At 42.2% G+C, this 13,430-nt stretch overlaps 1 protein-coding gene across 3 annotated transcripts in view; it reads left to right on the top strand.

Annotated features, from left to right (window-relative positions):
* LOC111854500 (T-cell surface antigen CD2-like) overlaps nucleotides 1–13,430 on the top strand; it is a 28,448-nt gene that overhangs the window by 12,894 nt on the left and 2,124 nt on the right. Inside the window, exons 1-3 of one of the 3 annotated variants that reach the window (XR_002840700.2) lie at nucleotides 7,282–7,448; nucleotides 8,186–8,347; nucleotides 12,117–12,425. The gene's annotated coding sequence lies outside the window, so the exon portion shown is untranslated. Of the gene's footprint in view, nucleotides 1–7,281; nucleotides 7,449–8,185; nucleotides 8,348–12,116; nucleotides 12,426–13,430 lie in introns of those variants that run through there. The other 2 variants (XR_011993577.1, XR_011993576.1) reach the window with 2 other exon arrangements.

Here is a 13,430-nt window from a genome sequence, read left to right as displayed (position 1 = left end):
AATAAAGGATCATTTCATTTTGTAAATAGGGACGGTATTTTTTTTACAGACATAAATTTGGTTGGTCAGAATAGGTTTCTGAATATCCTTTGTCTTTGTTAGTTAATTTCATATGAATTGTGTTATTTATATAAAATTGTACCGAAATGTCACGGGAACCAGGGATCCAAATGCAGGACAACATGGCGGGAAGAACCGGGAACTGATAGAAAAGACGGGAGTCGTGGTCCGGTACAAAAGGGGGGGGTCGAAAAGCGACAAGGTCGGTCAAGAGGGGGATCAGACACAATCACTGGGGAGGGGATGAAGGGGAATCACACACACAAAACCAGACAGAAGGAGAATCAGACACTCGGGGGAACAAACCGGGGGCAAAAGAACACTCAGGGATCAGATATGAAATCAACAATTCCTCACAATGTGGGAAGCGACTAGATTGGTTTAAATAACCCTGGTAATTAACTAACAGTGAGCAGCAGCTGGCAGTATTTCAGCAAGAAAGACTGGGTGAGGGGGTGTGGCCACAGTTAGGGGGCGTGGCCAAAGTGAGGGGCATGGCCATAGTTAGGGGGCATGGCCACAGTGAGGGGTATGGCTATGGTTAGGGGGCATGGCCACAGTGAGGGGCATGGCCATAGTTAGGGGGCATGGCCACAGTGAGGGGCATGGCTATGGTTAGGGGGCGTGGCCACAGTGAGGGGCATGGCCATGGTTAGGGGGCATGGCCACAGTGAGGGGCATGGCCATGGTTAGGGGGCATGGCCACAGTGAGGGGCATGGCTATGGTTAGGGGGCGTGGCCACAGTGAGGGGCATGGCCATGGTTAGGGGGCATGGCCACAGTGAGGGGCTTGGCTATGGTTAGGGGGCGTGGCCACAGTGAGGGGCATGGCCATGGTTAGGGGGCATGGCCACAGTGAGGGGCATGGCTATGGTTAGGGGGCATGGCCACAGTGAGGGGCATGGCTATGGTTAGGGGGCGTGGCCACAGTGAGGGGCATGGCTATGGTTAGGGGGCGTGGCCACAGTGAGGGGCATGGCTATGGTTAGGGGGCGTTGCCACAGTGAGGGGCATGGCTATGGTTAGGGGGCGTGGCCACAGTGAGGGGCATGGCTATGGTTAGGGGGCGTGGCCACAGTGAGGGTATAAAATTCCTTCTTACAAATGTGTACCGATTCATTTTAAAGAGAAGCAGTAACGATGCCCCAATGTTCTTGACTGATCATTTGAATACAGACAGTGTATTTAAGAGTAATTTATGAACATGAGGGAAGTCAGTCATCGAATGGGGGTTCCAGTCTGTACCACTAGGGTGATAAGGAAGTAGCTGAACTGCAAGTAGTCAGAGTCTGCATCCTGTCCTCACACTCCAGAAGGTCAAATACACTCACATCACCTAAACACAGCAACTCGTAGGAGAGGACCGAATGGTGTATTAAGGGGGGTAAAGAACTGTCCTTAATTTGTATTTGAGCTGCCTTTCAGTACATGGTGTATGTCTACACTGCATTACATATTATTTTGATGAAAAATAGATGCAAGTGGATTCCCTATATCACTGAGAGAAAGACAACACATTCTTTTTATAGAAATTTTTGTGAGGGTGGTCAACAATTTGTGAAGGGATAAATGTTTTTATTTGGATATGTATGTAGTGTGCTGGATCATATAACATTGAGTGGTAATTATTCAGAAATTGTAAATGTAAGCTTTCACTCTGTAATTGGGATTCCAATACATCAAGGAAGCTGAAAGGGCCATGTTGCTTAAAAATATTATTTCAAAGTCTCAAAATGATTATTTATGCAACAAGTATAATCACAAGACACAGAATATGATTTGTATCCTATGTTTTAAATTTAAAAAACATAGGAATTACTGTACAGAACCCACTTTCAAAGACTGTCACAAATGTCACTTTAGCAAAATGATAATTTATCTGAATAGTAAAATTAATGTAATGCAGTATGAACATACACTGGGCGTCATGGAGAGGCAGAACTGAAGATGTGGGGACAAGCATTGAAGACAAACAAAAGAAGGTTTATTTAAAGGAGCAAAAATAATTCGAACATAAGACAGCCGATCACAGGCAGCCGCATGCTCAATGCGTTGAGCCATATGGCTGTACAGGGAGCTGGAGAAAACACTAGATAGTTACTAGATTAGGTAGTAACTAGATCTTCGAAAAATGATTACATTTTCTCCTATTTACATATTATAGCCTGCTGAGTTCAGGGTGGTGAGGACATTTTGCACAGTTACAAGTAGTGAAGTGGAGAGTGAAGGGCAGACAACTGCAGAGCCAAACGACTGCAGAGTCAAACGAGCTTTACTCAGAAAGAAGGGCTGAGGGTGACGACTATCGCTACAGAACTTAACGATATTGTGATATTAGTCACATTTGCGCTATTACGCGTCCAAGTGATCTAACACTGAGAACCCCCCCGAAATAGTTTTTCTTTATTTTTTGTAAGTACTTGATGTTTTGTTTTTGTGTTAAATGCATGTATACTGGTTTGGCATTAAAATTTGTATCTCGAACCCTCCGGCATCATTTCTGGCAACAATGGAACACAATATTCCTAGAGCTAGACAGAGTAGTCACCTGCTGCATTGGCAATGACTTCTAGCCAGTGGCGGACTTACCATAAGGCAAGAGTAGGCAGCAGCTTGGGGCCCCCAAAAGCTAGGTAGAATTCCAGAAGTTACATTTATGGATATTAGATAAGCAACAATTCTGCTATTTGCATTTTTAGCCACAGTTTTAAGAATAGAAATGTTGCCCCCTGTACCAGAGACTTCACGCTACCTACAGGGGTTAGACAGTGAAACTGAAACCACAATAATGTATTAGTATGGTGTATGGCCTCCTTTTGCAGCTAATACGGCATCCATTCATCTTGGGAATGACAGACGCATGTCTGGCACAGTGGCCAGAAGGGTTTTTTTGAGCCATTCCTCTTGCAGAACAGTGCAAGGTCACTATGTGATGCAGGTGTAGGAAAAACTTTAATGTTGAAATCTCAAAGTGGCTAAATAATACTCAGATCTGCTGACTGCAAACTATGGGAGATGTTCAACTTCACTTTCACGTTCATCAAACCACTCTGTCACCAGTCTTGCTGTGTGTATTGGTGCATTATTATCCCGATACATGGCACCACCTTCAAGGTACAATGTTTGAATCAATGGCTGAACATGATCCTCCAGAAAGGTCTGATAGTCCTCAGCAGTGATGCGCCCACCTAGAACAAGTAGTGAGCCTAGGGAATGCTATGACATCACAGCCCAAACCATCACTGATCCATCCCTGTGCTGCACTCTGGGAACGTAACAGTCTGGGTGGTAAGTTTCTCTGGGGCTTCTCCACACTATCTCAGATGTAAGAATGACAGTGATTATGGACTTGTCAGAGAACAAATACACGTTTTACATTGTCCCCAGCACAAGATTTACGCTGCTGGTACCATTGAAACTGACATTTGTCATTGGCACGGGTGACCAAAGGATTGGCAATATCAGCCCAACCACCATTGACCCTATTGAGCCCCCGACAAATAGTTTTGATGTCAATAGGTGAGTCGAGCTGCGCATTTAATCGGGCAGTGAGTTGGGCAGCTGTGGTTTTATGTTTTTTGGATACAGCCCGGGTTAGCACATCCCTTTCAGACAGCTTCCTGTTGCATCCACAGTTACTCCTATTGGATGTGGTTCATCCTTCATGGTGGCATGATGAAATTACACTGGATGCCGAGACTCCCGATGCACCACAAAATTTACTGTCCTGGTCACAGAGGCGCCAGCATGAAGCACACAAGCAATTTGCCCTCTTTTGACCTCTGATATGTCTCCCATTATGTTGTGTGGATTGCAATATTTTATATACAGCTGTGCTATTGCTCTGCTAATTCAACCTTTGTCTTTTGCGTTTATTGATGAAATGTGCAAGCGGTGAAGACAGGCTACCAGGCTGCGCATACGTAGGTGTGAAACCTCAAACACTATTTTGGCCAGCATTTCAGTTTCATTGCCTAATCCCTGTAGCTTTCTTTTCTCACCGGAGTCTGGTGCTAGGCTACCGGTTGTTTCACTACCAAGCAAACCAGCACAAAGTAGCCCAGGTGACGCAAATGCAGCAAGCAAGTGGTGATCTGCACTAGGCTGAAGGCTAACCCCTACGGACCTGTGCTAGGCTGAAGGCTAACCTCTTCTGACCTGCGCTAGGCTGAAGGCTAACCCCTACGGACCTGTGCTAGGCTGAAGGCTAACCCCTACGGACCTGTGCTAGGCTGAAGGCTAACCCCTACGGACCTGTGCTAGGCTGAAGGCTAACCTCTTCTGACCTGCGCTAGGCTGAAGGCTAACCCCTACGGACCTGTGCTAGGCTGAAGGCTAACCCCTACGGACCTGTGCTAGGCTGAAGGCTAACCTCTTCTGACCTGTGCTAGGCTGAAGGCTATCCCCTACTGACCTGTGCTTCCATCTCTTCTGTTGTTTATTGTCCACTCGCTAGAAAACAAAATGGACTATTTGACACTGGATTTAACTACCCAATGCACTGTAGTCCAAGACATGGCTAAGCTCCACTTGTTGTCGACTAACATCGTTGCAGTTTCTTGGTACCAAAGGAGTGACATAACTGTGGTTCCAGTGATTCCTTTAACAACAGAAATACCAAACTTGGTCAAAGCTAACACAAACATCGGTTGCTCTATCTACGTACATCAACCAACAAAACTTTCTTCTTCCTTTTCATTTAGTTTATGCAGAATATTACTCACAGGGCCACCTACTGGCAATTTCTGTAAATCATCCCAAATTAAAATAAGTATAATTTGCTATATTAATTATTCATCAACTAGTTATTACTGAATTAAACTACATTTCTATATATCAATTCACCCTTCTTTTACATTAAGCCAAATTTCCATTGATTCAACTTAAAACAATATTAATTAAATAATCAAGATACAACACCATTATTCCCGATAGCGCTATTCATGTGGATGGGCTAACAGCATTCTGAGTGGACAGAAGCAACGCTCTTAGCGGTAAGACCCGAGGAGGTGTATGTGCCGAAACGTGTCTACTGTATGTTGTATGCAGACTTATAATGAAACCATATTTAAGCAAAGTGCTACCTCTTGGTGAACTTGCACAGTAAGATTTGACATTGCATGTCGTGTATGATGGGTGTGTGTTATATGCTACATGTATAGATGTGTGTTATATTGTGACATGTCAATTTTCTGCATTGAACTACTTGAATATGCACTAACTTCTGTATCATGTCCCTTGCATTTACTCCTCTCTGTTGTGTATCGTGCATCTTGCATATATTCTGTCAGTTTTATGCCCTAAGTCTATTGTCATGTCTCCTACAGTAGGAAGTTGTGCTATGGTCATGGAGCAAAAAAGATTCTTAAAGAATCTTAAAGATTCTTCAATCTCTGGCCGCAATAGATGTGTGAGTGAAAATCAGCCCTAACTTGCACCACGAAACCTAGCACTTCGGAGAATATTGAACTGAAAGTGCTGAAAAAGTGTTAGCACTGAATGTATGTATACTGTGTAGGTGCACAGTGACTTCAAGCCAGAAGTTTATTCTGCACCTTGTTAGACAGCTTTGAAGCATCCAGTTCCAAGAAAATTTTTTTGGAATACCTCAAATGTATACTTCAGTGGTTTGGGATAAATGAGATTGAGTGCATAGGTCAGGCCAAGGAGAAGAGAGTGTAGCTCTATGGGAAATTTGGGTGGTTAATTTCAAATGTTGATGTATTTAAGTTGATGTTTAAAAAGTGTAATTTCTCTTTATATGTAATAAGAATTTAGTTACTTTAAGAAAAAAAAAAAAGTAAAAACTACCTGGAGGAACGATCCAATCAGCGAGAGGGAGGCGAGGAAGAAGATGACGGGGGGCGGGGGGGAAGTAACGGAAAGAAGAAGAATAGTTTAAGATAAGTTGGTAAAACACCAGCTTTATATTGGTGACGGGGGAATGTGAGCAAGATACACTAACTGTATCGCTTAAGAACATTCCCCCCACATTGTTTAGGGTTACATGTGGTGTTTGAGTTTTTTTTTTTTTTACCGCGACGAGCCAGAGAACGCTAGCCAAACCTAGCTGGCTAATTGAAGTTTGCAGGGACTGTGCGTGCAAGTAGCCTACTCGGCCCTCCTGCTTTACACCCAGGACCACGAACTTTGATCCCCACAGGAAGTGACTTCAATGGTTTTCAATTAATTTTGAATTAAAAACAACCAAGTAAAATTAGGTTGGATTCACTCACATAAACTTACATAAAGAAAATGCTAGTGTTTTAACATCAGCTAGTGTTTTAACAACACTAGAATGCTAGTGTTTTAACATGTTTTCTGGACCGTGCAGAGTACCCAGAGGAAAGCCCACAATGACACAGGAAGAACAGCTAACTCCACACATGTGGAACCAAGGTGGAGACCCAAACCCAGGCAACAGCACCACCATGTCGCCCCACATAATAATCAGCCTACAGCAAACGGTTAGTTAGCAATAGTAACTACAATTAGTAAAGATGAACCCCAAAGGGAAAAGATTATTTATTTCCAGGCCAATTTAACATGGCATGTGTTCTGACTGGATGGATTAACTTGATATTAAAGCAGACACAGGTTGGTTGCATGTTCTCTTGTGTTGATTTCTCTCCACAATCCCAACACATCCATGTTTAGTGAATCGTTGTTCATCACTAAAGATAAATCCATTATTTGCCATTTGCACAATTACATTGGAATTCTTCTCTTCACCTGCCCCATGTTGCTCTCCATAGCATTTCTTTTTTTTGGGGGGGGTGGGGGGTGGGGGTCACAGTACAGAGTCAGCCCACACACAGCACCCCTGAAGCTGGGGGTTATGGTTCTTGTACAGGCATACACTGACATTGATTCCGGGCCTCAAACCAGCAATCTTCTGATCACAGGCACAGAGATTTAATCTACTGAGCCATTCACTACCACCCATTAATGAATTGTGATGGATCATTTATTTCAAGCAGGTACTATATCTGTTACTATGTCTGTTAATTTTATCAATCTTTGTGGACTACTGAAAGAACAAATAATGAATAACAAAAAGTGAAATACCAATCTCATGTTTTGTTCATCATTAATATATTATAATGCATTTTTATCTCAAGTATATTTGTTCATGATTCTTGAGTAGTAAATGATTTACTGCTAAGTTATTAAGGAACCATTTTGTAAAGTGTTGCCAATATTTTTCGCAATAAAACTTCCTCTTTTTCAGTCTGTATTATGCTTCGCAGTTAATTTAGCACGTTCTGCTTTACCCATGGGAACCAGCTTATCTCTCCGCTTGATAAACTGTTTAACTCAAAGTCTCTTGATCTGTGGAATGTCTCCCGTTTTTGGACTTTTCTTAATCATGGCAACAGCAGCACATGGTAAGTAAGATATCACAGTTACTGAGCTATGTGACATGATATCTGTTTGCTAGGCTTATATATATGTACTCCTTGTAAATAGGAAAAATCTGAATTATCTGTCACTGAAGGCTCAATCCAAAATGCATCGAGTCACGCTGCTAATGCTGGTTACTCCTTCATTGAAAGCCTGTACAGCTCATTAATGAGAGCTGTGTGGCACAGAAAGCTTTGAAATTGGGGGAAAAGGAAGGAATTTAGGCTGCTTTACAAGAAGTCCCTGAAAAAAAACAGAAACATTGAAGTTTTTGCAGAAACTGTGCTTGTCTGGACATTTGGGTTCAACAGAGATGAACTCAGGCACTCAGCCGCACCATGAAGGAGGAAGAACTGATGGAAATGAACACGAGCGGAGTGGGTCACCCCGACAGAGACAGAGAGCAGTCTTGCCTCAGACTCTTGCCGTGGTTGTTCAAGAAAATAATTAAAATACTTCGTAAAAGAAAATATATTTAGACAAAATGCAATTTGACTACAGAATCCAGGAAACAGAACTTTCCGTTCTTGCCAAATTAGTTGCTTAACTACAAGCAACATCTAAAAGAAGCGATAAAGAAAAAAGGAACCTACTCGCTCAGTGTTACAAACTATGTTTTAAACATTTTTAAAAAGTGACTTTAAAAAGAGTCATGGCCGCACGCAAACAGATGTGATGAGTAATTACATTTGGACTATTATTAAAGAATGTCTGTTTGCAGTACCGGTCCTAGCCAATGTGGCGCCCTAGGCGAGCATCAGTGCCGGAGCCCCCCTCAGAAGTTGACGCCCTAGGCGGCCGCCTGTGTCACCTGTAGTATTGGCCAGTCCTGCATTAGATGACAGCTGTCAGCTCCACTGATTTAATATCTTGCAAACTGAAGGTATGTAGGCTTACCCGTGAAGTGCAAGTGGTGTAGATTCAAGGGCGGTCACTTTGTTAACATCTAGTACTCTTTGAAGTGCGTTATCGGATAAATACTGACCCACACAGCCAAGCCTTATTCCCACAACGAATGCTGACCTCTTTCCTTCACTCTGGGACACTATCCTGCACTCTTGGAAAAATATTTTTGGTTCCCCCCACTACACGTGGATGCATGTGTTGTGTTATTTATCATTGCTTTCATCATAAAAAAGACTTTTAGATAGGCATGTAGTTAAATATTACGTGGTTCCGTTGTTGCCCATGTGTGCTTGATTTTTTAAAATAGGCAATTTATTTAGATTTTAAACTTCATCCGGAATCAGCCTTGTTTGATCTAGAAGTGTTTCACACGCCTTATTTCCTTTTTGTCTTATTTCAGTTTGTACACACTATCTGGGACAATGAAATAGTGCGCGGTCATTCACGCCACTGGTACCATACGAAGATGGGTAGGTCTGTGAAGTCCTGTGTAGCGAGGGTGTTTTAAATTACCAGCTAAGCTTTCACAGGATTTATTTAAACTTCGGTTAGTCTGGAATTACAGTAGTAATACGCAGCCTGTACTACTTAATCGGCTTTACTAAGCAGGTAAATTTGTGTGGGCTTGTTCTTTTTCATTAAGACACATTAATACCAACTAGTTATAAGAATAGTGGAATGTTACACTTTTTTTCTTCCTCCGTTTGTGGCGCCCCCTGGATGGATGGCGCCCTTAGCATTTGCCTATATTGCCTATGCCACGGGCCGGCCCTGTCTGTTTGCATTGAATTTCCTATTTCATATGCAATTGCAGAACTGACTTTGAAATTGTATGTACATTCCCTTTTAACAAAGACAGCAATGGTACTTTTATTATTTATAAGATTTTATGTTTTTTTTCCCATGAAGGTACTAAAATGCCAGTGTAAAAGCCAGTGTCAATATGTGGTTATAATATCATTAGCAGATTAGTTCCAAAACTCATAATTATATGTAATTGTAACTATGGTAACAAAATGGGTTATATTTATTGCATAAAATGTACCAAACAATCACATTTAAGTCCTTCAGTTTTTCTTGATAATTCCAACCAGTCAGCAGCTCCAAATCCCATTAGTTGGGAAGCACTGGTTAGAAAAGCAGTCAGCTGGACAGGACGGTCCTGTGTGGGGTGATACCTTTTTTGTAAAACAAGGCCGAGCTCTGAACAAGGTTCACTGCTCTCATGAGTCCCCAGGTTACAGACACCTGACTTACAAACTTCTACTTGCAAGCAGACTACCATAAAGCCTGTTTTATTAAAAACTAAAGTTAATCACAATGGGTCAAAATAACAAATGCATACACTATTTTGTGAAAACATTGCACAGCTACGTCAGCATCACATGGCTACGTCAGCATCACACGGCTACGTCAGCATCACACAGCTACGTCAGCATCACACAGCTATGTCAGCATCACATGGCTACGTCAGCATCACACGGCTATGTCAGCATCACACGGCTATGTCAGCATCACATGGCTACGTCAGCATCACACGGCTATGTCAGCATCACACGGCTACGTCAGCATCACATGGCTAGGGAGTTTGCTGTCAAGTGGTCCCTCTTCATATATTTTGCCGCTGGTCCTGGGAGATTCAATTTCCCAAACCTCCCAATGGCCAGTCTTCTGTTACTTTTATCATTACTGTATAATGATCATTATTATCATGTATTATTATTTTTCCAACTTACCTAAACATTTGAGTTAAAGACAGACTGGACTGCCTGTACAGCTCCTTGACCCAGTATTCGAGGGTTGAAGTAGGATCATGGAAACCGTCGCCATCATTTTCGGTGTGAGAAAAATGGCAGTCAGTGTCTGTGGTGATTCAGCATGTGTGGTGTAATAGCTCATGACAAACTTCCTACTCCAGCAAGACCAGTAGCAGTTTATGCAACAAGGATGAAGTTTGGGGGAAATGTTCCCTTTACTGTGGTGAAAACACCACTTTTTGAACCTTCTGTTTTTATCTTTTGGGAAAATCCAGAACTTGTCCAGGGATGGGAGAATTGCGATAAGTCCAACCATCTACCATAATTTCTGAAGCAGGCGAGATAGAAGAATCTGTGATGATTCAGAGCCAGATGTGTTACACCCACCTCATGACAAACTGCCTACTCAGTACCTGTACTTGATAAAATAAGGATTTATTATTGAGATTGTACAATAAAAGTTTTTCCTCATCTTAAAGACAAAGATTAACAACATTCCTGCACCTCCTGATTTACTATACGTTCAGCTGCTGCCCCCTCAGTTGATCGCCAGAAGGTGACGGTCTTCATTCATTGGATTGTTTTGTGGCTTATTGCCTACATGTTTATTTATTTACTTGGATTGCACCTGTGTTCTACTATATTTAAATTTTGTTTTGTATTGTTTCTTCAGTAAAGTTTATCTGATTCATCTTTTCTGAGAGTCTAACCCCTGAGTCAAAACGGATATGAACAGCTATGTTCTGTGTTGAAAAGCCATGATGGGCGGACATGAATAGCTACTCTACAATAACCTCATCAGCTTATAGTCTGTCACTGAGTCTTATGACGATGACTGCTCACTGCAGAGTGTTATGGAGATGATGCCCTTCTGCTCACTGCACAGTGTTATGGAGATATTGCCCTTCTGCTCACTGCACAGTGTTATGGAGATGATGCCCTTCTGCTCACTGCAGAGTGTTATGATGATGATACCTTTCTTTTCACTGATAATATCCTTCTGCTCACTGTCTGGGGTTTTCCTCCAGTGTTCACTGGCAGTGGTGGCCTAATGTTTAGAGAAGCACACACATACTTCTGCATATTCACTGGCCCCTGCGAAGTGCTGGGCCGCCTGAATTTTCCAGGGTATACCCAGCCTTCCTCATCTGGACAGATCATGCACAAAACACAGGAAGTTAAGTAACAGAACAGCTGAAGCTCATCCTCTTCATCATCTCCTTACAGTGTTCCAAAAATCAAAAGCTTGGTGTGCTATAGGGTCCTAATCCACAGCTCATCCTCCTAAGTTTCCTGGATTGTTGCAGCTGTCTGGTGGGACACTGAAATCATGCCCAGGAGAGCGCAACAGCCATAGGAGGACCCATGTCCAGTAGACTAGCTCTTTGTTTTCCAGTGTATTACAGTGCAAGCTTTCATAATAATTCACACCACACAATTCTCCAGCACACTGGAATTCCTCTGGAGGCATTTTGATGGTAGAGCATGGAAAGAGGTTGTTGACCTTTGTGGGAAACTATTCCAGCTGCATGCAAAATAAGGATCCACGCCTTGCTGGACTCTCACTGGATTTAGGGAAAACTCCTGTACTTGACTGGGAGGGGTAGGGACTGGAATACTGGAATATTGGGCAAATAACCAAACACCAAACATTAGAATGAGAACAAGAAATCCAGAAATGCAAGCAGAAGCCACACGTGAAGCATCACAATCATCAGGCATTGATGGCTGTTTAGGGATCAGCTTGCTAATGAACTCTCACTATCAGTTTGTTCATTTTTTGAGTCCTGGTGTTATAATTGCCATATACTTCATAATTAAATGTTTTATAGAAAATCGTTGACAAAGCGAATTTTTTTCCCTCATGTTTCACTATATGTGTTCTCAGATTAGCTGGGGTGCTTTGTAAAAATACTACATAGTGACTGATTTTTGGGATCATGTTCTTCAAAATAATTCTGAATTCTTTATCTTTTCTGACACTTCCAGGTTCTGCGGGTTCAGACAGTGACATTATAAGACATTATGTAGCTCTGGGACGACCTGCATTTATACAGCTGATAAATGGAACCAGTGGCTATGAGCTAACGCTCAGAAAGGATGGAATTGTGATTTTAAGGTTTAGAAAGAACAACATTAATTTTCAAGAAAATTGGGGATCTCAGTTTAATTTTGATATGAATGGCACCTTGATGATCACCAAAGCAGAAAGAAATCTTTCTGGCATTTATACTTTGGAAATATATGACTCAGACGGAAAAGCTTTACGAACTGAAACATTCCACTTGATCGTTAAAGGTAAGTTAGATATTTATCCATTGTGTAACTATGTCTGATAATTACAGACTGACTTTGTCTGCACGATGTATCTGACTCCCGGCAGCCATCTCACTGATGAGTATCTGTCTAGTACTAACTCAGAGCAGTCACCCTGACACTGTGCGGGCTTCTCCCCCCAGAGCCTGTAACCCCCCCAGCTCAGTCCTAACTCTGTCTGTGAGCCTTGTCCCGTTGACGTTCCTCAGCTGAAATGAATTATGACATAGAAAGCTGAACTATAGTCAGTCAGCCTGGCATTACGGCGAAGACGCTGGTTACTCGTTCCCAGGGGCGTAGTTAGCAATTCTGGGACTCCTGACAAAAAGTCATCACACCCCCACACAGGTCCCCCCCCCCCCCACCCATGTAATTCAATCCACAGTGTTACATTATTGCAGGCATGCAGGTCTCTAAATGACAACTCTAAAGTGATACCTTTTTAGGTATCTAAAGGTCTCTAGCGTGCCCTTTATTGGCACAGAACCAATAATCTGCTACCAAAATGATTTATACCAAAATGTACATTACCAGTCAAAGGTTTTTGCGCACACGGAGAATTTCCACATTTGCATGTTACTTAACATTTTCAAAAATAAACTTTATATTCATTGCTAACAAATAAATTTGCAGTATGTTCACCATTTGAGTACCTTTATTAGCAAGAACATGTCATATCTTTGATCCATCAAAGTCACCTCCTGTAGCAGTTGTAAGAGCAGAGAAACCTTGAAGCATTCTTTCTAAAAGGGACATCAAATACTGCTCCTTTTCATGGTAAACAGTTAACTGGTGCATTTAAAGTTAAAGTTAGCCTAGAATCTGACTATGACATAATCACACAACCAGTTAATAAGATGTCAGACATGCACTGTTACATACGCCACGTTATAAAGGAGACTTGCAGGATCTCTCAGTTAGCTGGGTTAACTTAAGCTAGAAGTCATGATTGTCCAACAAGAGATTAGGTAAGGAGCATTCCTATTG

The sequence above is a fragment of the Paramormyrops kingsleyae genome, chromosome 10 (assembly GCF_048594095.1).
Source record: "Paramormyrops kingsleyae isolate MSU_618 chromosome 10, PKINGS_0.4, whole genome shotgun sequence".
Taxonomy (NCBI): domain Eukaryota; kingdom Metazoa; phylum Chordata; class Actinopteri; order Osteoglossiformes; family Mormyridae; genus Paramormyrops; species Paramormyrops kingsleyae.
Note: the sequence above shows the minus strand (reverse complement) of the source record. Positions and strands in the feature narration are given on the sequence as shown.